Genomic DNA, 23,766 nt, shown 5'->3' on the forward strand with positions numbered 1-23,766 from the left:
TGTAAATATGGGTTGAGTCTGCTCTTTAGAAAAGGCATTCTTGCAATATGCTACAGGCCACACTATTACACAACAGAGAAAGCCCATGTTATTCTGTACAGAGATTTCAATGAGCAATCCTCAAAAGTTCAGGCAGGGTCCTCTCTGAACCTTGCTGCTCTGGAAATCCAAACTTCATATTTAATTAAAGGTACTGCCTACTTTTGATAAAAGGAGAAGTGTTTGTATGGATGAACTTGACTAGATTATTTCATATTGTACAAAATGCAAAAGAAATTCAAACAAGAAAATAGAATAACAAAGTTATCACAAATCTCAAAATTGGGGCTCAGTTATAAGGAGGGGCAAATTTTCAAGTCTTCTCCTTTCAAAAATGTATATGAACAATCAAACCATTTGAAATGCTGGAATTCCCAGATGTTAATCTGATATTGATTTGTTGGAAAATGGGCTGTGGGTTGAGGGAGCATATGAATATTGTGGATTGTAGTGACAACAGTTTCTGAGGCTTACAGCAGCAACGACACAGTTGAGAAAGAGTCATGTGAATATGGTCTGTTCTGCTATCAGTTAACATTCAGGTAAGAGAAAGAAGGCATAATTTCTCCTTCACCTTCCTGATAATTTTATAAATGTATACAGATTTGATTAATTTTCATGACTGGCAGCACAGAAACAGATATTTTTGAGAAAGTCAGAAGAGACATTTACTTAACTCTGGGATGAAAAAAGGCAAAAACAAGGGCTGTTTGGTCAGAATCAGAAAGAATCACAAATATCTGAGCGGAATAATCTGCTCCAAGATACCAGTCTCCAAAAAGAAAGCACAAAGTACTGCTGGCAATGCCATAGTAAGCCATGACAAGACTGCATGAAACAGGGCATTGACTTCCAGTTCAGTCCAAGTCAAATTGGTTGTTACTATGGGAATGAAATAGGTACAAGGAGATGAACGGAGAGAAGTCTTCATTGAGAACAAAAAACACACGAGTGACAGTTTATGACCTCTACTTTTACCATCTAGATAACATCTACTGCTGTCCCTATTACTCCAGTACTTTCATGCTGCACTTTCTCCATGTGTCTGTTTCATCTGAATCACTGGCTTTTTGCATCTTCTGTGCTGCATTTTCATTTTCAGACTCTACAGACAGGTCCTCTTGGGTTGACTCTTCTGCTTTGCTGCAGCTTTCGGAGTGGAATCCAGTGCTCTCCACTATGCCAGCAGGACTGTCATCCTTGCAAGAGCAGCAGCACTCCTCAGTGCTTTGGCTGTAATAAAGGTCCCTTTCCACTGATGCCAGTTACCTCATCCTTTTCTTGCATTAAATCATGACAGCCCCTTCCCCCACTGAGATCAGATATCAAGGTTTCATTGCACAGATACTCCTCATCTTCGACACCTGCCACTCTTTCTGCCAGCTCTTCTGAAGAGAGCTGGCTCAGGTCAGGATAATCTACATGGACTGTGTCCCATTTGCACTTAAAGGAATTGGGATTATCATGGACTGGAGGGTTTTCAGCCCTCTCTGATTTACTGACACCCGTACGATAAATTTAAGCTTTCTGACAACAGTGTGCTTTCTTTTCTGGACTTTGTGCATGCCAAGGATCTGTGGACTGTGTGCTATAAGCAACTGCTTTACTAGTATAGGGGAATTTGATGCTGGGAGCATGGTGTCAATTATGCCAGTATAACTAGGTTTATTTTTACAGTGCCCATCAGAGATATGCTTCTTTCTCAGAAAATAATCTTCCTTTCTCTTTTTCTTCTTCCTTTCTATCTGCCTGGATCTGGCGGATGAGAGCCCCTCAGCATTCATGCAAGCAGCCACCACATAAGAAAAACACATGTTTATTACAGACGGGTTTATCACTAAGCAATGCAACTATTACATGCTTACTGTGATCCTGCTATGTAACAGTGCATGTTTTTCCCCGTGTGCTGTTTCCCAGCCTGTATGCTTGTCAGCAGTCACAGGACACTGCTGCAAAGACATGCATGGAAACTTAGGAAAGAAACTGCAGAACCAAAACCATTGAGACAGCTCTTCTAATACTGAAGAAATAGCTCCTCCTGAAGGCAAAAATCGGGATCTGTGGCTCTTTATTTGAACTTTACATGGGTTTGCATTGCATATGATAATACTTTTTTATTATACGTGCACTATATTGAACCCTAAGCCCAGAAAAAGGAATATAAAATCCAAGAAGTGCAGTTACAGAAAACCAACCAAACATACATACAGCTTCCATTTCCAGATGTGGAGGAACTCTAGCATATAGGCAAGGCAGTAGTATGTGTTGGGGAATGACAATAGGGAGTTTTCTTGCTGGAGAATTGGCACACTGCTTGGCATCGCTTACAGTGAGTAATGCATTTCAGTATTAAATAATTGACTACGATGGTCACTGCTTATGTTGCATTATATTGGTAAGAACTCTGCCCATACCATTTGTTTCTTCCCTAAGCAGCTTTATTTCTGTGCAGATTTCTTCATGATGACAGTTTCACCATTTATTTCTATTCAAGGTCTAATCCAAAGCCTGCTGGCGTAACTAAAAGATTCTAATTTCTGTTGTGCCTCATAATTCCACACTTACATATCTCTAGAAGAATCCTAATGTTTTGTTTTCTGTCTGTTTAAAAGTGGGCTTATTTGGACCTCAGAAATTGGGCAGTATTGGCATCAATACTTCAGAAAGTGGATTTGGAAGGAAGGCCAGATTTGTTTTTATGTACATCCCATAAAGGGTTGTTCACACTAAAAGGGGCATCAAAATGTCTGTAAGTTGAAGATGTTGATCTTTTCTATTAAACATGCCATAAAATTCTATGATGTCATTACTGCAACTGCCGAGGGCATTTAGAAAAACAAAATGTTGCTAATAGTTGCCCATTTTTAAGGGATAATACTGAATAAATGACCCTGCACAAGAAAGCAAATCACACAGGGAATTTCCCTAAGGAACAAGGTCTATAAGAAAGAAACCTCTTACAAGGGGTTACTGTGAAACACATTAGAAAAAAAAAATATTGGAGCTTTGTTAATTTTCTTAGTATCTTAAAAGCATAAAATTATTTTCTTGTAATTGAAACTAACAGTTCATTTAAAACAAAAAAAACTTGTACTTAGTGACATGAAAATAAGATCATCTGGAGGTTGTATACAAACTATAAAGGGGGTGCACATACATGCACAGTATGGCAGGATTCTCAGTATTAGAAGCGAGTTTAATTTATGACTTTCCCAACATTTTCCAATGTTATATGTGTAAATATATGTGCTGCACACACACATAGACATACGCATAGTCTGAAAAAAAATGGTGATATGCAGTGAGCACTGTGTTCTTTCCTGCTGTCCACACTGACAGCATAAACCATTATATTAATTTGTCTTTGAGTTAATTATTGTAAAATATGCCTATTCTGTTATTTGAAACCCCTTTTAAAATAATTTTGAACATGTAAAATCTTTGTGGAAAAGGTTAAAAAAAATAGTTCTTAAATGCTTTCTTTGTGTCTATATTTATTACAGATAACCATCTGCTTTTCCTTCTTCCTTTGAGCTGACTTTTCAGTGGTATTGATCCATGCAGTGAGTCAATCCCTACCCCATGATTACAAGACTGGGGCTTTTGTTTCTCCTTTTTGAATGGCTTCTTAAGAGTAGGGGAACAAGGGAAAAAACTATCTGTGGAGGATGTTTTGTGATTTGAAATGCCTTAGAAGTATCTCAAAAAGTAAATACTTCTGGAGGTGGTTAATTTTTGAGAGTTCCTAGTTGACACCGAATTGTTTTTTTATTTCCCTGTACTGCCTTCATCAAACTAATGACTGTCTGAAAGATCCAGTGTTTGGGAACAGCTGTAGGAATACCCGTTTTAGAATGTGTTGGAACTCTATCTGCCTGTAAAGAAATTTTTTTTGTTTCTGACTTGTTTATTTAAACTTCTTTCTATAAGTAGAAAATGTAGGTGAGAAAATACAGGTGCTACACAGATGTATCTGTCCCCGTAAAATGAAAAAGCAGTTTAGTTAGGGTTGTTTTTTTATTCTCAGAGTAAATAACTTCTAATTCGTCTGTTTTCCTTTGTTAAATAAGCCAATGATATCCCACAGAATTTGAGTATGTTATGGTCTACATTTCCTTTAAATTATATGGTGTTTAAAAAGTGGAAAATACCAAAATCGACAAAACGTCTTAATCTTGAGAGCTAATATTTAACCAGCCATGTTTTTTCCATAATGCTTGTAATATGTTATGTATGTTTGTACACAAGATTGTCTTGGCCTGTTTCAAGTAGTCAGGCATCTCATTTTTGTTCAGACCTATAGGGAGTTGTAGGTAAACCTACAAGAATGTGCTTTTACAAAGTATATTTTTTTTAATAAATTCTTTGGTATTCTGGAGTAAATGTATTTACTTACCGGTACATGCAATGGCTGATTTTTGTATTTTCACAGGTTTTACATTGTGTATGTCATAGAGGTTCCAGTGTTAGCCAATATAGAAATTGTGCAGATATATTAAATCTAATTTGTTTGAATCAACTATGTCTTTCCTTACCCAAGGCCAGAAATACCTACACACAGTAGGGAGGTTATTTAACATAAGGAGTTTCCAGCACTACTTAAACTGTATTTTTACCTTCAATGCCAATATGAATTCAAAACAAAAAACACAGCCGCAGAAAGTTATACTATCAGTCATGACTTTACCATATGAGTAGTCATTTTCAGCCTGTAAGTTCTCAAACTGTGAGCTCAAAGACTTGAAATCTGTACATACTGTAGAAATACTTCTCTTACCCACTTTCATGAAGAGGACAGTGAGATTCCTAATGACACAAGCTGAGCACAGGCCCAATTGTTTGCTGCCTTAGGTCCCTACCGTCCAACCACCATGTCCAGTTCCTGCTACCTCAGTGCTGTTTTCTGTGAGCCAAACCAACTCTTTCCAGTTCTAGCTGTTGTTAAGGACTGAATTTTTGGCCTATTCATTTCTACCAAAATTAGTTTGGAAAACCATCAAAAATCCTGGGATGTAATTCAGTAAGGACAACAGCAAAGGACTACAGTTAGGCAGGAATGATCAACCGCACAACTACAAAAAAATCCAAGCTTGAAATATGTAAAAAGCTACTGGAAAGCCAAAGAGAAGCAACTGTCCTCCACATCTCTGATGGACAGAAATAATTCAAAATGCAGTCAGGTTAGACATCAGAAAATTCTCTGACTACAAGGCTAGTAAACATTGGCAAGACCTTTTTATCTCAGAAACTCTCAGTGACAGGAGACTCACAATTTCTTTTGTCGGGAACAATACAGGTTTTAGTAATCTTGCATTTTGACAGGTCACCACAGTAGATGACAGATCACAACAGTAGTTAGCAGCAGAGGAGGACTGGCCTCTGGGCACTATCTAAGCCATCCTGGGAAGTTAACTGAGAAAAATGAACATATTGTCAGGTGCCTATTTGTTTTCAAGGAATCTGTTCCCCTCCTGAAAACTGATGAAGCTCCAAAGATGAGAAAAATCACTTGACTGGACCAGCTTTTCTATATTTGTACATGGAACAGTCTGTGTGATCTAAAGTTATATTGATTTGCTCTGAAATATGTGATCGGGACAAAACCACTGAAAATAGATCATTTTATAACTCTTACCAGGATTCTCTTGTCCAGTGTTTGTGATGACGATGTTAGAAAGAATAATTTTATTAGAATGTTCAAGTAAAAATAATTTAAAGACAGCATTATTACATTAGATTGTTCTGTGACCTCAAAGTTAATAATAATTTTCTTATTCTTAGTTAGCTAGAAAAGGAAAGAATCCAACACATGAACAATTATTGCTAATGCAATGAGTTAGATCATAAACTTCTTACATGTTTATCTGTTATCCAAATATTATTTGATAATTAATCCTCTTTACGGTATTTTTGGGACCAGTATTTATTTTATATTTTGTACTTTTTTTTTCTAAATCCATGTAATGCTGGAAATTATCTGTAACCATTAACAAATACCCAGAAAGAATTAATCACTTTTGTGGGTTTTTAAATACAGTTCTATCAGAATATTTCATTTAAACAGCACATGCTTTATCAGAATATTTATTTTAAGCAACACATATGCCCAATTGCTTTCTCTTTTCAAGGCCCAGTCTTACACTGCTTGCATTGTCACTGTCTACTTACTTCAACTGAAGATTAGAAGATAAAGTGTCAATGTAATTTCCTGTGTACTTAATAAATTTGAAATCAATACTGTCCCATGTAGACGGATGGCTCTCCCTGTAAGAGCTACAAAGATTCACTTCAGCATAAATATGCTCACACTGTATTTTTCCAAAAGCAATTTTAACATGTCTGCAAGATGCAAGCTGATTTAATGCCAGCTTTCCAGTGCCACATGTGCAGCTAGTAAAAACAACTTTGACAGAAAAGGTTTTCTTTAGAATAGGTGCAAAACATGATTTAAAGCCTTAACTCTTCTTTATATGGATCCAGAAAACTGAGGGAACCATCTGAAATCAGATATTTCAGTCCCAGAGGCAATCAGCACTGAGGCATGTGCAGAACTCATACCACTGTGGAAAATGTTGTCCTATCAAGATATCAAAATAAAATTCTATTTCAGTAATCTTTTTAGCAAAAGCAATTTTGCTGAATGCTACGAATTGCTTGTTTTCTCCCTCATTTTGGAAGCTAGTGACAACATCCAGAAAACATGCATTTCCTATTCAATTCTTTGGCCATAAAATGCAAACAAAAACTTGCAGGATTAACAATGACAGCAGTAAAGTCAAAATGTATTGCTCTAAGTTTACAGGACTTGCATATAGACAAACTGAAACAGCTTCCAGGCTGCTACCCCGCATCCTTTTCTTTTCATGGAATTAGTATCATAAGAAAAACAATGTGTTCCCATCCTTGTTGCACATTTGATACAACTACATTCCTAGTCAATCTTACCAACAAATAATTTCTTATTAAATGTCAAATAAATATAATTAATCCCACAATTTATTAATACCATAACTTATATGATATATACTTTGAATAATTATTTTTCTGATCTAATTTGTACTGAAAACAATGGGGGGTTTACTAACCAATAAGCATAAAGGATGTACATTTTTTCTAAGTAATTTAAAATATATTGGCAATGGTCATATGTTGCAGAATGGCTGCGTGATCATGGCCATGACTCCCTTAAAGATCTTGCGACGAGCGAGGGAAAGCAAGCAGCCGACTCAATGTGAGTGATAAAGCAAGCTTCCTTATCAGCATGCCTCAGCATAGCTGCAAGGCCTGCTTCAGCTAACTTACGCTAACTTTGTTTCACAAAGATCTTTAAGGGAGTCATGGCCATGATCACACAGCCATTCTGCAACAGTCATATATTTGTATGTTTATGTTTTGACATGTACAAGTTAATATACATAAACAGGTAAAAATAAGGGCACACAACTGTACAAATATAAAACAATATGTCATTGTAGTTTTGCAGGTGAAATCATAACCCTAAAACCATCTATCTTAAGCTTATTTCATATTGTGAAACAGAGCACCTCCTTTTTCTTGAAGAGCAGATCTAATTTGTTTAAATTAAAACATTTGAGTTGTCCCCAGCAACCACCATCCAACATAAACCTTCATATGTTTATCAGACAGAGCACAGCACTGAAATCCAGGTGGTACAATTAAGTTGCAGTTGATTTTATTAGCTATGATTTTAGTCACTCCCTGTAATGGAGCTGTAAGACAAGGAAGGTGCTGCTTATCATATACTTCCAGCTAAAGCAAACTTATTGGTGAAATATTTATATTAACATGACATTTGTCTGATATTACTCACAATGTCAAATTAACTTCAACACTGTGTCCTGGTTTCAGCTGGGATAGAGATAATTTTCTTCCTAGTAGCTGGTACAGTGCTGTGGTTTGGATTTAGTATGAGAATAATGTTGATAACACACTGATGTTTCAGTTGTTGCTAAGAAGTGCTTACCCTAAGTCAAGGACTTTTCAGTTTCTCATACTCCACCAGCAAGCACAGTGCTGAGGTGACAGCACAGTGAGCCAGGTGCACAAGAAGCTGGGAGGGAGCACAGCCAGGACAGCTGGCCCGAACTAGCCAAAGATATATTCCATACCACAGAACGTCATGCTCAGCATATAAGCTGGGGGCGGTTGGCCAGAGGGGGCTGATCACTGCTCAGGGACTGGCTGGGCATCAGTCAGTAGGTGGTGAGCAATCATATTGTGCATCACTTATTTTTCTTGGGTTTTATTCCTCTCTCTCTCTTTTACCTCCCTTTTCATTACAAATAGTAGCAGTATATTTTACTGTATTTCAATTGTTAAACTGTTCTTACCTCAACTGAAGGGTTGGAGTTTACCTTTCTTCCCATTTCTCTTCCCCATCCCAGCAGGGGAAGGGGGAGTGAGTGAGTGGCTGTGTGGCACTTTGTTGCCAGCTGGTGTTAAACCACAACACACTGTAAGTATTAGCATTCATAAAAATCACATTTTAATTTCACCCTTGTTGTGTCTATGCTAAAAGAATTTGGTTGACTGTTTAGTGAGGAAATACATCATCACATGACTATCCAAGAGAAACAATAAGGAATGTTCATAAACAAGTTATGAATACGGTATGTACACAGAAATAGAATCCTTATATCTGACAATGCACAAGCAAGACAAAGGAGAAGCTAAATTAAAATCCTTATTCATTCCACTGCTTCAGGGAAACAAAAATTTAATCTGTATACAACTGTACTGAATAAAGTCAGAATTCTAGGTTCTCTATGAATGGTGAACCAGACTTTACAACAGAACAATACAGCTGTGGTTTTTAAAGGAGACTAGAAGTGTGTCTTTTTCTGAATATATCAGCTAAAAACCACAGAACGGATCTTAACGGGAGGAAAAAATAATTTAAAATACCAAAAAGTGAAACATTTCTCAGGCTGAACCTGTGTGTCACAACTCAGGCCTAGATGCAGAAAGTCACTGTCTTAAGCTACAAGTCATCATCATACCAGCAAGTTTTTGATACTAAGGTACTTCTTTTGGTTTGACATAAATTCTTATTTAGAAAAAAACCCTAAGGATCATGACAATTACAAATATGCAAATAAATCTAGTTCCATAACAAGAGCAGAACATTTCTGCTAAAAAAAAAAAAAATCAGCACCACAATAAAGATGACCGACTGTAATTATTTCCTGTTCAGATAGGATTTTTTAGGAGACATAATCTCCTAACTATTTGTTAACATAAAAAGTCAAGGACAGTTTGCATTAGGAAGCTGTAGAAAATAAAATAATACGTTATGATAACACACAGTAACAGATACATCTTAACTAAGTTTGAATGCATATAATAAAATTCAACTGCAAATTACCTGAAAAGGCTTGCTAACTGCCCAAGTATCACAGTGCTCATACGTAACTTTTTCTATGATAGATTCTGTTTTTCTTTGGACTAACAGAAATCATGGTAAAGCATAGGAGAAATGGTTTAAACTTTTGAACAGAGATAAGCTTATTTAGAGGCTTATATGGCTCAATCAGTGTGGAATCACTACAGGATTCAGAGGTCATCTGCAGTGAAACACAGGTTTTCTTGGGATCAACCAAATCTCCTGCAGCTGTGGCACTGTGATCAAGCTAAAAACAACCCAGGTACTTAACCTGGTTCTCTACCAGCTCCCCTCCCAATGTGTACATGAAGCCTGTACAGCATCTATCCCCAAATCATAGTCCAGTTCTTTTCCCAGAATGATACAAGTAAGGTGAGGGGAGCAGGAAGTTCATGATTTGTGAAGAATGTCTCTTGATTTCCCAAGTGGAAATGTGTATTTCAGGCAGCTCACAGTGGAGACTTTGATTTGGATTTGTTTACCTCCAACTGTGGAGATACACCCTAAGACTTTAGTTGGTGGTAAGATCCATGCATTTATAAATGTATAGACCATAAAGTACTCTAGACATGCATATCAAATTGAGTGAAAAGGGCAAGATTATTTGTTTTGTCCATACAAGAGAGAGCAGAATTTTAAAGGTGCCTGATACTATTTATAATTCCCCAGTAATACCTTCAAATTTACATAAAATCTGCTGTGAATTCTAATATTCATCATCTTATATTGACTTTCTTTCTTGATAATTAGCTTTAAATTTATAGGCAATACATTGGAAAATTACTTAGCATGTGCTGTAGGCAGGTTTTATGATGTGAGACTTCAGATCCCAGTGCCAGTTTATTAAAAAAATAAACCAACCAAAAAAACATATATCAGGAGACATTTTTCTGGTGATTTCTAAAATATAATGGAAGTAGAGTGACCAGGGTGTGGGCAGTCACCTACAAATTAGGTTTACAGCTCAAAGCCAGGGCAGAGAGAAGAGACACATTAGCCTTGGGGGGGGGGGGGGGGGGGGGGGGGGTGCGGAAATAACGTTAAGAATTGCTGAAAACCTGCAGGTCTGGCAGATAGACAAAATAGGTCTTAGGTGCTAGATCAAGTTTCAGAAAACCACACAGTTTCTCTCTGAAAGCAAAGAGAGAACAGAGGAAATAAGGAAATGGCTAAAAGTCAGACTACAGAAGGAGTCAAGAAGGGCTCTTGGACCAGAAACCAGTATTGTGTAGGAACAGGCTACATGTCCCCAGAGAACCTGTAAATCTAGGAGTTTCTGTTGTATATGTCAATCACGGTCAATTAGTCATCATTTCCAAGCTATACATGCTATGGTACACACATATAGGTTATCAGCTACTTGATCCAAGAAAATCATTAGAGACAGGGAGCTGCTGATTTTTTGTGTTGGTGGTTTGGGTTTTGGGGTTGGGTTGGTTGGTGGGTTTTTTCACAACAGATCTTGATGACTGCTTGCAGGCTGACTTTTAAGATAATCTTAAAATGCATATCAGCAAAGACTCAGTTGCCCATTCTTCTTTAATCTCCACAGAAGGTAATTCATCCTCTATCAAGTCACATCTTAGCAAAGAACAGAAAACAACAGAAAGCTGATCAGTAAACAAATCAAGAGCTCAGACATGTGACCAAGTTCCTGTCTATCAGCTGAGTCACAATAACTGACCTTGCCTGCTCTGGCTAATGCAGAGGCTAGATGAAAGTGGCTTAAGCTAATCTCCACTGCCTGAGAGTTGCAACAAGTCACACACTGCAGCTGGTTTCTGCAGCTAGGCAAGCATGGAGTATTTTGTTCTATCAGACTAACTGAATCATAATACCAAACAGCATTGGCTGGAGCTGCCTACAATCTGCCTCTGAAACAAAGCTGAAGGCATGACTTACTGCATCTGTATGTTTGATTATGAGAAAAAGAACTGTGTGACAGCAACCATAACAATCACAGACAGAAGCAATCAAGTGCATTGTCTGGGGAAAAAGAGCGGACAGAGGCCCTTGTTTTCTGGCTCAAAACTTGAAGGTAAGATAACTTTCTGCTGTTACAGTCTCTCCTGTGTTTGACGGTACAGGATTTTATGTGTATTTTTTAAATAAGAAAGATCTTATTTAAAAATGTGTCTTACTTGAATCAAACTTAAACGCTGGCTAAAAGCTTTCATGAAAAGATAGTAGAAAAATGGCTATCCCTTGAGTCAAGAAACAGCTTAATAATGTCTTATGTAATTCACGATACTTCCCAGTATGTCTTTTTTCTACAGTTTCTTAATGCAATACATTTAGAGAAATGCCAAATCCCCCAGTGTTATGAGCTCAGTCTGACTGAAACAAGTCCCATGACTCAAAACTGCCTCAGTAAAGTAGATGAATAACGGCGTATATGGTACTGTATTCTCTATACATAAGCACGCAGTAACTTACAGTATAAGCTCTATTTTCCAAGCTGCACTAACAGGGCTTTTGCCTGATGGTTAGAGCAAATGCAGATATTTTAAACAGCTGTGTCTGCCTGAAAATACTGCAGCTGCCATCCATTAGCTTTTAATTTACTATGGTAGGATTGCCAACCCAAAAGTTTATAAAATGCCTCACCATATGGAGCTAGTATTTACCTGGGAGCCAATGAGCGCTCATACCTAAAACTCACAAGATCACTTGTGCCTGATTTAAACGCTGAGCACTAGATGGAGCTGTGTCCTTGTAGCACTAAGCTAAATTTAGATAGTTTACAGCTGTCTCGGGTACAATTCCAGTTACATGCAAGTAGCAAAGATCAACGGCTTGTTTAAATGTCTTTAAAAATGCTGAACAAAAGTAACTGTACGTTCCTGAAAGCCTTGTGTCCATGAAAGCTTCTGGAATATAAACAGAACACTGGGGAAAGAAACAGCTCAACAAGTGTAGTGCTTTTTGACAGAACTATCTATATGTTAGGAATTTTTTTTTTAAAAGGTGTATTTCGTCTGTCCTAGTAAAAGTTATCTGAAAAGAAGATTTTTATATCATGTGTACTGCAACAGAACATTTGATGCTCTAAACTGAGAGAGAAAAAAATAGTAAGTTCTGTTTTAGTATCAAGTAGCTGTAGCTGTCTTGCAAGATTTCAAGAAAACTTCAAGTGAAACTGTACGTAGAGACAAAATATCTTTATTTAAACTCTCATCTTGAAGACTTAACATTAACTCCACCAAATAATGACGGGGGGGGCGGGGAATATAACCATATCCTACCCATTAAAAAACGAGCATACCGCCCACGTGTGTTAAGAAAAAAACGGTTTCAAAGGATACAAGAACATTGTGCACCTTACCACAGGAAATCGGTAATGTGGCTGGCCACAAATCTCTGGTAAAGATAAGGCTTTCCTGCCTTAATAGCCATAAGCTTCTATCCAGGGAGCACAGCCATTTAGAGCCTTCACCTAAGTGTCTGTTCTGGTCCTTACCCTTTGGTGACTATGAACCATTCTGCCATGTACCTGTACAACCCAGTAACAGACCAAGCAATGCACTGTGAAAGAGCCACTAACATGTGCAAGCCTAAGCACCATTCAGGCAAGCTTGCAGGATCAGGAACATGGCCTGAACTCAAATAAAGGGCTTCTTTTTGTCACATTGTCAGCGTGACCTATAATGTGACTGTGAAACGGAGGAAGAGAAACTCGGACAGCTCTCCTCAGCAATCCTTAACAAAATAAAAATATACCCTGGCCATTACATCTAGTTGAGATAAAACAGTTATAAACAGCTATAGAGCAACACGTGGGATATCACAGATAACTTTCCACTGATTTTCAAGATGGAAGAAATTAAGATGGTCAGTAAAGCAGTGTCCAGCAGCATTCTCTTTTGGGGTTCCTAACTTGGTTTTTTCATTAAGTATTTTCTGAGAAGGATGGTTCTGCTATCCCTGAATAAGCTTCATTGTTATATAAGAGAGGCAAAGACTTAACACAATGCCAGCTTTGTGACAGTAATGTGTCTGTACTGCTGCAGAAAAGAAACAAACCACTCTTATTGAAGGGGATCTTCTAGAATGGTAATTAGCCAAGAGGCCAGGACAGCTGAGGGAGCGCTTCTGAAACCCGCTACACTGAGAAAGAGAGATGCAGAATTAATCCACTTCAGTCAAAATCATATTAAACAGGACTGACAGGATCAACAAGCTAAAGGTAGCCCAAATTAGGATTTGCTCAGCTTTCCGGCAGTACAATAATATTATAGTAGAATCAGCACTCCACATATCAAACAATACAGAAACAGGACAGTAAAAGGACTACACATGCACACTTCAGCAGCAGCAGCTGCAGCAGCTGCAGCAGCAGGACAGTGGTTTGTTGTCTATGCTTAGCCTGTGCTGCTCAATCTCCCTCTGCTTCTGCCTGTGCTCCTCAAGGGAGTGGCAAGAGTTGCACAGCCTCCATGTTCCAGGTCCTTTCCCTTTGCAGCGCCAGGGCAAGGTCATGCTTGCCTTCCCATGCACTGGCTGACACTGCTTTTCCTGACAACACACTGGAGTACAGCACGTACCAGCAGGGTTTTGACTCTTCAAGGTCAGGACTACACAAGAAGGGAGGTAACAACCCTACATGGCCATAAAAGAGTAAATGAGGTCCCAGGTCCTGCTTCCATCACATGAAAAGTCACGCAGACACCTGTCCTAGATCACCAGTAAGGCTTGTTGGGGAAGAGGAGAGGAAACCAGGCTGGTGTTGAAAGACTCCTGGCTTTACCCAGACTGTTCTAAATTCCACTGAGCTTTTACCATATGGTTTAATGACACTGCAACAATCATTGCTATAGCAATACTTTACTTTTTGGTATCAGTATTACGAAAGATGCAAATGTTATCAACCATTATAATTTTGGCCACTCCTCTGCATGACCTGTTTAAGATGACTACCTTAAAGGCAAAAGGAAAGACAGGAAAAATTCAAAAGCAAGCCAGATTAATACACAGCCCGTGGATTCTTGCCAGTCTTAATTATTCTTTAGCATGTTCAGAGATGTTTCAAAGGCTTTCTACTTCACTCTCCATTTTCTCACTCTCCCACCTTGGGCATGCTTGCTCTGTAAGTGAGGTCCAATTCTGTATCTGGAATATCTGGTATGTGATTCATAGTCTTGGTCTCATGCATAAGTTTAAAAGAAAACTGAAATCATACATAACTATTCACAAGGTCAGAGAGTGCATCAGTTCGTAACAGGGAACAAAGTATTCCAACATTCCAAATATAGTACAAGCTTACACTAGGGAAAGGGAAATTCTAAAACTGAGGACAATTATTGTAAGTAATAGAATTACATTAAAACAGCATGCATATTAAACATGCCTAGACTATTTAGATGGAAGTCAACATCACCACAGAAGACGGCAAACTGTGGTGGTTGAAACACAACTACTCCACAAGCAGTGAAAATTGCATGTGTTAATTACATTGTCAATGTTGCAAACTCTTTATCTCACTTTCTGCTAAACGCTTGCTGTTCAGCCAGCTCCCTAGAAAACTGACATAATTAGAAGTACTCAGCACACGTGCTGTAAAGAGTTGTGTCAGTGTTACACATGTGGGATGACCTCTTTGAGTAAAACTAAGCACTTATCAGCTTTTGGATCAGCAAGGCACCCAAAGTGACCAACCAGTAAACTTCCAGGGACCAAAACTTGCAGCATTTTTCATATTTCTAGAAGAAATCCTGGAATCATTACAAACAGAAGAACCTACACCTTTTGAGTGTGAGTCTTTGATTTATGTTTTTGCTTCCTTGGAGACTTCATGTACCACAGATTTTTGCAATCATAAACATAGTATTAGAGAATGTTTTCAAAACAGCAGCCAACAGAAATATGACACAAAATACTTACACCAATATAAATGGCCCAGGATGTTATTTTCCCCAAAAGAATTAAAATAGATAAGAAGTTCTTTAAATATAAAAATACCTGAGTTTAATTGTTGTTTTTTTAAAGAGTATTACTTTTCTCTGTTAATAACATTTTGGCTAACCTAGAAAATCCCTGGTATGTAGGAATATGCACCGAAAATATGCCTGGTAGCACTATTTAAAACAACATAGTTTTACTCAAATTTTCTACTTCCAGTAATAAGGATGTGAAGAATAAAACTCAGAAATTGGGGGGGGGGGGGGAGTTGTCTAAACACTTCCCTTTACGTTGAAAGGACACCGAAGGGCTGCGCACACCCAGCGCCCCCTCAGCGCTGAGGTGCCGTGGGGCTTCTGTGGAGGCGGGTGCGGCGGGCTGCAACGGGCAGCCAGACCCCACCAGCTCCCGCAAGGCACCCCGCGGCTGCGGGACCTGAGGTACCGCACCACCAGTGGAGGTTCTGGGGCATCGGCCAGGCACCCACCAGGGCCCTTGGCACAGGATTTACCTCAGCTACCCGTCTCGTCGGGGAGCGGGCCACGCTCCGTAGCGCGTTTGCCGCTGGCAGGCGGGCTGTGCGGCGGGCGCGGCTGTGCCGCCACAGGTGCGCGCACCGGCGCTGAGGCGCTGTGCGGGGAGAGGGAGGGCGCCCCCCGCGCGGGTCGGACCCGCGCCCCGTGCTGCAGTTTCCCGCCGCGCCCGCGGCCCCTCGCGCACCTGTCCGCGCCCCTCGCGCGGGTTGCGGGAGCGCCGCGCGCACTGTCCCGCCCGCCGTCACGCGTGGCCGGCAGCCGCCGCCGGTCCCCTGCGCGCAGCCAATGGGGGGCGGGCTGGGCGCGAGGGGAGCGGGGCCGCGCGCCGCCCGCCCGCCGCCGCGTGGCGCACCTGGCCGCGGAGCCCGGGAAGCGCCGGGGCCGCCGCGCAGGTCGGTGCCCGTGGGCGGGCTGCGGGGGGGGCGCTCGGCGGGGGGGGTCCTGCCCCGGCGGGGGAGGGTCGGCGCCGCTTCCCGGGCGGTGCGGGCGTGCCCCGGGTGCGGGCTGGGCGGCAGGGCAGGGCAGGGCGGCGCGGCGGGGCGCGCAGGCTGCCGGCGGCTGCTGCGGCCGCGTCCTGAGGGGGATCCCCCGCGAACCCTGCGCGGATGTGACGACGGTACCCGCTGCCTCTCCTTCTTTAAATACTTTGCTCCTGCTGTGAGAGTTAAGGACTCCACACCGTTGGGAAGACTTTTAAATAGACGCGGCTCCTGTAAGTTAAATATTTATTCTCACAGCGAGCAGAGCCTTGAAACTTGAGTTCAACGAGCAGTTGGGCAAATAAACCGCTTTATTGACATAGGGCAGTCGGTCCGGAGACTCGGAGGCCAGCCCCGACAGCCGGTTGCATCCCGGTTCTCTCCCGTGGGAGTGAGGTGTACCTCCCCCCCCGCCTCCGGTCTGTAATTAGGAATTAATCCAGTGAAGAGGTGCGTGGGGGAAATAAGATAGTTAAAAGGATATTCAGCAAAGAACAGCTGGAAGACGCAGCTGGCCGTTAGGGGCTTCTTTACCCGTGCAGAGATAAGGGCAGTAAGGGTATGAGGTGATGTCAAGTGATCCCCGGTTTCATCGTCCAGCACTCATGTCGTGCTGCTGCAGAAAAGATACCTCCCCCTTGACACTCAGCAAAAAGATAAGGAATCACACCTCTCTGCGTATGATCATTTGTTCAGTCTTGTTTTGCATGAGGCAAAATAGGTTGTTAAGTATTAATTTGGTAGGTTGGTAACTGCGGATCTGACTGTATGTAGGTGAAGTGCAATATGTGCTTTTTAGAGATTTGCATGTACAACACGTATTTCCAGAGTCATAAAGGTCTTCTGCAATTTCACGTTTTTAATTGCAGGGTTGGGGCAGGAGGGGGTACAGTGAGGGGCACTTCTCTGTGGTTTTCTTGTTTGTTTTGTTTTGTTTTAAACAAATATGTAGACAGGTGTATGAAGAAGGGCTTCATTCTGAAACTTGTGTGGAATTGCGGGAAGAGGGGAGAGGAAAGAAGGCTGTATTTCAGCTTTCCAGGTTTATTGATTTACTTTGCTTGTGTTCCGGAGTTTGACTCGGATCTGCTGTATGAACTTACTAAAACCAATACATCTTTCATCTTCCTTGTATCTTCCTGATAAAGAAATGCTTGGAGTAGATCTCAGCATACCAGGAGGGTGAAAGGACAAACTGGGACAAGCCTAAATAAATATGGGTTGTTTTTAAATGATACAGATTTACCCTCCATTTGCTGATAGTTCCAGATGGAAGCAATTTTAAGGGCCCCTTTGAAGCTGAAGAACGCCCAGTGAAAGTCAGAGCAGAGGGAGAACTCAAACGAACCTTAGGTTTGTCTTCAGAACAAGTATAGCTTGGTACCAGAATATGAAGGGAAAATAATATGTAAAAACAACGTAATTTGTAACTGATAAAATAATGTCAAGTCCCTAGTAACAACGCTTAAACTGAGGGATAGCTCAAGACTGATCTCCATTGACTGATGATGTTTGTATCTGTTGTAGATACACATGACGTACCTGTAACTGTTTTCAACTAACGTTAGCATCACTTTTAAAAACTTAAATGCTTTTATTTACCTAAGCCAGGTAATAATCAAGTGTCTTGGCAAGTATCTATAGCAGTTTAACTGTCGTACATTTGGGACTCTGCCCCCTGTGGAAAGTGCAGAATTAAAGGGAGGGGACAGAAACTGAGATCTGCGTGGGTGAAGCATGGTAGGAATTGGGCTGGGAGCATTGTTCCCTGGTTCCATGTTTTCTTGCTGCTTTCATCTCCTGTCCCAGGAGGCTGAGGAATTGGAGGAATGGTGGCAGAGGGCACTGCTTGCTTCGTAGTGCTCCAGCAACCCCATCTATATAAGGGCTGTGCTAGAAGCCGAGAGGGCAGGAAGAAATAGAGATGGGATAATAAGCACTATCTTCCCATCACTCCTACTGTATCTGATCTCACTTAGCCTGTGTTGACGTGGTACCAGCAGTGTGGAAAAGTGATCAGGGGTGTGTGTGTGTGTAAACAAAGAGAGAATACATCAGTGCAGGCATAGACTAGAGAAGTGCTTTCTGGGGTTTTGACTCAATTTTCCCTGTTTTCTCTGTCACTTTTCTGTTACACTGAGTCTCTCTGTTACTCTAGACTGTCTGGCCAGGCTCTAAGGCAGCGTAATGTGTCTTAATGTGGTAGACTGTATTTAAATGGAGGATGGGAAGAGAACAGATGGAAAAGAGTAAGTGAAGACCTTAAGAATCACCTTCCCTGAATCCTTTGATAGAGTCAGCAAACAAGGGGGAAAGGCAGAGTGAGAATGTACTATAAGTGCAAAACATGGGAATATGAAAAAGAACAAAAAGATAGCCACATTTTTTTTTTTTCTCCATGTGCAGCTTTGCTTCTAGCCCTCATTTACCTAATCTGTTTCCTGTTTGCCTCTTTCCGGTCTCTCTCTCTTCAAAACAAACTCCCACAAAAACCTGTAAAGCACTTATCCCTAGACACTACTTTCACTCTTATTAGACTATTCAGGAAGAGACCAGAAACTTAGTTCACTTTCCCCACAGCTAGGGATTTGTTTCAGCCTTTCAGCTCAAACAAATGAGAGCCTTGACCTGGTAAGATTAGCAAAGAGCTATGCTCATACAGGTGACGCAGAGCCTCAGTGGGGCTTTGCTCGTTAGCAAAAAAACCTCCACCTTCCCTCCTCCCCTCAAAAAAGATATTTACAGGAATAGGATGAAACCATTTCCTTGCCTTAGATGTCCATAGTATGTTTCAAAGGATTTAGTGTTTATCAAAGAAAATAAATGATGCATTAGGAAATGTGTTTTGTGATAGTGATCAATCAGATGCAGATGTGTTATAATTCAACATACTGTTGAATTATAAAATTCAAAATCAAGGCTTTTCTGCATTTTCTAGAAATACCTAATAGTGTAGAAATAGTAAGGACTTTCAGAAGTCGCTCTTCTGTTAGTGAAATTGGCATCATTCAAATCTTTGGAGATGTTTATCATCTCAGTTTGCCACCGCATCTTCAGAGTTCAGTGAATTCAACTTATTAAGGTATAATCCTGAAGTTCTCATAAGCTGCTGAATAAAGTTTAGCCTGCAGTGCCTGCCCTTGACATGCTTGATCAGTTACCAGAGTTGAGTAGATGCATACAAAATTATTTCACTTCAGTAACTTGATCCCTCAAAATTTGGGAAGTTTAAGCCATGAACTATTTTTAGTTCTCTAAATTTTCCCCAGTTTGCTCTTGTCTGTTCTGTGCTATCAACTCACCTGTTACTTTGAAGAGCTGAAGACACAGAGACTCCCGCCTTTGGGTAATCTGTTCTTTAACTTTGTCTGAGCATCAGCTCTGAGGTGATAACATGTCTTTGATAAACTGTGACAGCTTGAATTTCTTCCTGCCACTCCTTTACAGCATTTTATAGTTGTTCTTCTTTTAAATAGGTGCACATTAAGCAACAAAATAAAGGTACTTTTTTTTTTTTTGTAGCTAGATGCCTCTGCTTATATGTTTTAGCACGTTTTTATTTCAAGTCTCTTGTGACCTTGTAACATTACAGTTGCCTCCTGTTTCCCTGCATCTTCATGTGTTTTATTTGCTATAAAACCATTTCCCAATAACACTTTGCTCTTCTTTGGCAATTCATTAATGCAAAGAACAAAGAAGTGAAATTATAAAGATAAATTCCTTTCTGAAAGAAACATATAAAGTAAATCCTAATGGCACTGTTGCCAGTCTAGGGCAGTTTGTGGGTTTTATATTTATACCGTGCATCTGCCAGGTTACAATGTAGTAGTTTAAAGGACTGTAAGTGTGACCTAGATTTTAAATTCTAATTTGATAACCTGTAAAGCAAGATTGTTAAGAATATTGTGTAGCTTACTAGTATTTCTGGAAGACCTGTAACCCAAAGCTGCTGAGGGGAGAGAACTGTATCTTTTCATACTGGAAATCAGTATCAAGGAGGAAAGATTTGGTGTCTTCACATGCATAAGACAGGACATTATTTCTCTACCAGATGATCAACAAACAAGCTGGGAGCCATTAGTGTTTTTCTCAACTGTATGTGATATATAAAATATATTCTTATATTTATTTTATATCTACATCAAAATGTGAGTTCATTTGTTTAGATGAATTTTCCAGGTAAAACCTGAAGTAACTGGAGATGAAAGCTGAGAATTGAATACAGGGAATAATAGAGTGCTTTGTGGTTTAGAGAGGGGAAAAGGTAAGAAACCTGACAGTGACCAGATAGTATGTGGCAGACAACACATCTGGAATAGTAAATAATGGATCTGACTTCCAAAAGTTGCGATAACAGAGTGTGAACTGCTAATTGTATGAGAGATCTTTTGCATATCACCCAAGGACATGGTGCTAAGTTGATGATGGTTTTTTGAAGCAGATGTGAATTTGGAGAAAACAGATCAGCAGGCCTGATCCTGCTTTGGCAAAATCTTGAATTAGGCTGGATGAGTGAAATAAGATTGAATGCTCCAAGTCAACACATGCTGGATAGAAGAAAACAGACAAGTCCAAAGCCTGGCTTTATTACAAGTGTTGCTTATCAAATGCTGACTGTGAGTCTTGTTTTACTAGAGCAACGATGTAATGTGTATTAATATTCATAGAGAATGATTCACTTGTTGGTTATGTCTTTGTACCCTTTAAGATCAACAGATTGTATGCCAGTTAAAGTAATTATTAAAGATAAATTTAAGCTGCTGAATTCTAACCTGGGTTTCAAGCACTGACAGTATGGGAACTGCTGTTTTACTTTATTGTCTTCTGAAAACAAATGTGGTTGGTCTCCACATTCAGAGGTGACTTAGCTGGGGTTGTCTTCCTGTTTCTGTCTGTACTGCTCGTACAAAGTCTTTTTGTTTTGTTTGTTTGCGCTATTTTCAACCCAAAGTTTATTTCAGAAGTCTTAGTTTGACAGGGGAAAGTATTTTCCAAGTATCTCTTGAATATAGTGAATCACACTTTTTATTCCACTACAGTACAGTGCAGATGGTAGCATCTGCTTTAATAACACATAATCAGAACATCTTATTCTAATGACATTGCAGTAAGATTTATGAATATGTTTCTGTGATGGTGATGAACCAGTAATCCATGTAATCCAGTCAGCTCCCAAACAGAAGTATTTTGATGTTTCACTCCAGAAAAAACAGTTTATCTAGCAAAGACCTTGATGAGGTAAATCCAGTATTTTAAATAGGAAACCAGCACAAACCATCCTGGGAAGCAAAGTTTTTGCATTTCTCCAGGATGGTATTTGCTCTGTGCAGTATTGGACAGAAGATGTATTAAGATCTTCTTGCACAAGACTTCTCAGTCTTTTACTTAAAATGTTCTATCATTCTGTAGTTCATAATTAGATTTCTGTTAAATCATCTTTGTCCTATACATTCAGCACCTTGGTGACATTCCAGCCAATGTTAGCCTACATACTACTATAAATAAGCTCTTGGGAATTGGAAGTAGGTGATCCAAAGAGGTGCCTTCCGACCTCAGCTATTCTGTGATAACACTCCCATATGCTTCATGAAACCCTTCTCATTAGGTTTAAGTGCAAGTCTTCACAATGGAATTAACAAAAGCTCTTACCTGAAATGTAGCATTAATTCCATTCTTTTTTTTTGATGTGGAAAACCTCTTTTTCAAGCTTTTATGCCCAACCTAAGGTATGAAGTTGTCCTTTGGATTATTTATGATTGTAACCTCTCTATATACTTTGTAGTGAGGGTACAACTGAGAAATCACATAAGCATGAATCTTCTTCAGTGGCCTTACCGTCAATTCCTAAACAGTTTCACTGACAGATTTATCATCACCCAGCAGACCAGGAGAAAAAATGGCAAAACAAGTGCCTGGATCTTGAGATGTGTTCAGGACATGCATTAACAACTTCAGAAACTGTGAGACTGTAGGAAATGTGCTAATAGCTTTAGCCCAGATATGTAGACATGGACCCCAGCTATCTTTGTTGACTGTCCATTACACCTACTTACTACTAAAAAAAAATTCAAACAACAAAACAAACAAAAAACCACTCCCCAAAACAAACAAAATAACCCTCCTCTAGCTGAATTTAAGGTACATTTATGCAATTGCTATGTAAGCATGTATACATATATAAGTAAAGCATTTATTGTAAGCTCTTTTGTGATATGTATGATACGTACTTTAATAATTGTTTCAAAAAGGGAAGAAGAACAAATCTTAAAATTCAGAGGCTAATTATATGGACCAGAAACACACTGGTTGTAAAATATCAACAAAAGTAGGATATATAATTCTTTTAAATAATGTGTTCATTTCATCTGAAAAAAAATCAAAAAGTCAAGTGAATAGTTTTCTTGAAAGTAGTCTTCTGTAATGAAAAGTATATATACAAAATATTCTAGTGTTAGTACAGATTATCTTAAACCTGAAAATCTCACTCATAAACATTATATATGATTAGTTAAATATTTCTTGAATTAAAATATCCTTCAGTGTAGGAAGCTGAATGTATCCATAGTAGTAATTTTACCTGAAACTGAAAAAAGCAGTTTATGGTCTGATCTGGCAGACTTCATGTGTACAAAATGAAAATCATATTAGAACCTTTCCTTACTAGAAGAAAGGAATTGTTATAACAAGCTTTTGTGCAAGAAAAGATCTGTTCTGGCCTGCTTTGCAGAACATACTGTAGTGTTGTGAAAAATACTTAAGTCTACAATTAGAATTAATTAATTAATTACCTACACATTATCCAGTGCATGCAACGTTTCATAATAGTTTTAGATTAGGCTAAGGATTAGAAAACTGTTGCAAGAATTGTGGTCCAAATCTGGTTTGCTTTGATTGTAGTCTCCATTTTAATTAGGAAATTTGGTAGCAAGCTCAGTTTCATTTGTAAGTTTTGAAGCCCAGCAGGTTCTTGTTTCATTTAAACTACTTGCAAAAGGACAGACTGTAGAAGAGTGCATTTTTTTTTAACATGGGGAGAGGAGTTTGCATACAGAGTAAATTATTTGGTACAAAGGGAATTCATGCTCTTGAATTAATATAGTTTCGATTCACCAGACATTTTGTTAGTTTTCTATGTAATCAAAGCTTCTGATTATCCAGGGACTAATTGTGAAGAATTGACTAGCAGCTGCTAAGTTCCTTTGGAAACCCAGATTTGGGTACTTAGAAACAGAGGTTTGAAATTACTTGGGACTGAAAAACTACCATGCTAGGCAGCTTGCCAAGTTTGCCTAGCAGTATGTTTGTAAATATCATTTTACAGTGAATGTATTTTATTTGCTTTCCTTAACTAATAAAGTAAACAGTATTGTTTCTGTCACGCAGCAAACATATCCCATATGCATAAGGACTA

At 39.4% G+C, this 23,766-nt stretch overlaps 1 protein-coding gene across 3 annotated transcripts in view; it reads left to right on the forward strand.

The window, feature by feature from the left end:
* Positions 1–16,449: 16,449 nt before the first annotated feature.
* Positions 16,450–23,766, forward strand: part of PPFIBP2 (PPFIA binding protein 2) — a 102,975-nt gene continuing 95,658 nt past the window's right edge. For 2 of the 3 annotated variants that reach the window (XM_056353207.1, XM_056353208.1), the window contains exon 1: positions 16,450–16,588. The gene's annotated coding sequence lies outside the window, so the exon portion shown is untranslated. The remainder of the gene's footprint in view (positions 16,589–23,766) is intronic. The other variant, XM_056353209.1, reaches the window with a different exon arrangement.

This window comes from Falco biarmicus, chromosome 10 (genome assembly GCF_023638135.1).
Source record: "Falco biarmicus isolate bFalBia1 chromosome 10, bFalBia1.pri, whole genome shotgun sequence".
Lineage (NCBI taxonomy): Eukaryota > Metazoa > Chordata > Aves > Falconiformes > Falconidae > Falco > Falco biarmicus.